Here is a 2,528-nt window from a genome sequence, read left to right on the forward strand (position 1 = left end):
GCCCATCTCCGACCTGTGCCGCAATAACTGGCCAAACTAATCTAACTGGCTAAGCTGCTGGAGCCTGATACTGGGGAGCTATATGCTCTGGAGTGGGAGTGGTGGGAGTCTGGGCTCCTCCTCCAGCCTGAGAGACTGCTGGTGCCATGGGAAATGTGCCAATCTGGGCCACACTCTCCATAAGGCCCACCAAACGGACCAAAGTGTCCTGAAGTACTGGGGTAGCAATGAACCCCTCCGGAACCTGGGCTGGTCCGGCAGGAACAGTCTGGGCTAGAACCTCCTCGTCAAGCTCTATCTGAGGCTCCATTGCTGGGCTGCTGCTCGGGCTCTAGGCTGAGCACTGCCCCTGCCTCGGCCTCTGGCAAGGCCTCAGCCTCGACCTCTACCCCGCGTAGGAGCTTCTACTGGAGGCTCTGGCTGCTGCTCAGCTAAGGAAGCAGTATGTGTTCTTGCCATCTGTGAGAGAATAAGAGTAGAAGAGTTCATTTAGCATTGAGAAAGCAAAATCGCACGACAGAGAAGAATAGAAGTGAAACTTGTTCCTAAACTTCATAGCCTCTGGAAGATAAGCACAGACGTCTCCGTACCGATCCTCCGGACTTTACTAATCTTGCTCGTGAATCATGAGACATAGGCAACCTAGTACTCTGATACCAACTGTCACGACCCGAACTTTTCCACCGACGGGACCGTGATGGCGCCTAACATTTCACTTGCTAGGCAAGCTAACGTTAGAGAATTATTAAACCAATTCCTTATTCCCATTCAGTAATTAATAATAATTAACTAAGATAAAATATAATAATTACGGAATATCATAAAACTGTATTAATTACTACCACCCGGATCTGGAGTCACAATTCACAAGCATTCTAAAATTTACTACAAGTAATAGTCTGAAGAAATACAATTGTCTGAATGAAAGAAACAGTAGAACATAAAAGATAGACGGGAACTTTAAGGTCTGTGAACGCCGACATATCTACCTTGAGTCTCTGGAGAGTGGACCAATAGCAAAATCTCGATCGACCCGAGCCGATATCAAAATCTGCACAGAAAGTGCAAAGTGCAGTATCAGTACAACCGACCCCATGTACTGGTAAGTGTCGAGCCTAACCTCGACAAAGTAGTGACGAGGCTAAGGCAAGGCACCTACAAATCCACCTGTACAATTTAACAGTGTATATACAAATAGCAGAAATGAAGAACTAAATAGGAAAAGTCGGGAGGGGAACATACAGAGGGGAATACAAGATAAAGAACTACAACAAAATGATCACCGGAGCAGTCAATATACCATGAATCAACATGAATACTGAATTTAGTAAGGAAAAATGCACGACATCACCCTTCGTGCTTTTACTCTTAATCTCATAATAAAATTAATAGAAATGGCACGGCATCACCCTTCGTGCATTAACTCTCATATCATGGCACGACATCACCCTTCGTGCATTAACACTCACAATATGGCACGACATCACCCTTCGTGCATTAACACTCACAATATGGCACGACATCACCCTTCGTGCATTAATACTCACAATATGGCACGGCATCACCCTTCGTGCATTAACACTCCCTTACCATAATACAATGCATAAATAACAACAGGGAGATAGAATAACAAGTACAAACCTTACTTCAACATTTGGTTCCATAATATCAGTCTCAACTTTGAAATATAAACTCAATTATCACCAGAAAATCCGGATAAGAACGATAAATTGAACAACACTAGTATAACACGTAGCAATTAGGCATAGGAATAAGACAATATAAGAAAAACAGAGAAATATGAAAAAACAGGTAAATTGGCGGCGCATAAGTACTCGTCACCTCACATATACGCCGCTCACATGAATTTCACTTAGCAAATAATCTAAGATTCCTAATTCCCTCAAATCAGGGTTAGACACAACACTTACCTCGCTCCGAAGGACACTTAATTCTCAATCACAGCTTTTCCTTTGGAATTCACCTCCAAACCACTCGTATCTATTAAAAAATGACTCAATAATATCAAATATTGCTAAAGGAATCAATTATATTGCATAAATTAAATTTTTCAAATGTTTCTCCAAAAAGTCAAAAAATCGACCCCGGGCCCGCTTGGTCAAAACCCGAGGTTCAGATCAAAATACATTTACCTATTCACCCCCGAGCCCGAATATATAATTGGTTTTGGAATCCGACCTCAAATTGAGGTCTAAATCCCCAAATTTTCAAAATTTCTAATTTCTACCCTAATCCCTAATTCTACCATGAAAACTCTAGATTTTAGGTTGATAATTCAAGAAATGTAATGGGTAATTGAAAGAAAATGGTTTAAAATCACTTACCAACAATTTGGGGGAAGAAATGGTTCTTGAAAAATCGTCTCTCACCGTTTGGCTTTTGAGAAAAATAAATTTTTGGCTAAATCCCGTTTTTGGATTCTGTTAAGTGCTGGGCGACAATGTTCATCACGTTCGCGAGAGCACTGTCGCATTCGCGAAGCGTATAGGCTGCCAAGCCTTCGCGTT

This window comes from Nicotiana tabacum, chromosome 14, assembly GCF_000715075.1.
Source record: "Nicotiana tabacum cultivar K326 chromosome 14, ASM71507v2, whole genome shotgun sequence".
Lineage (NCBI taxonomy): Eukaryota > Viridiplantae > Streptophyta > Magnoliopsida > Solanales > Solanaceae > Nicotiana > Nicotiana tabacum.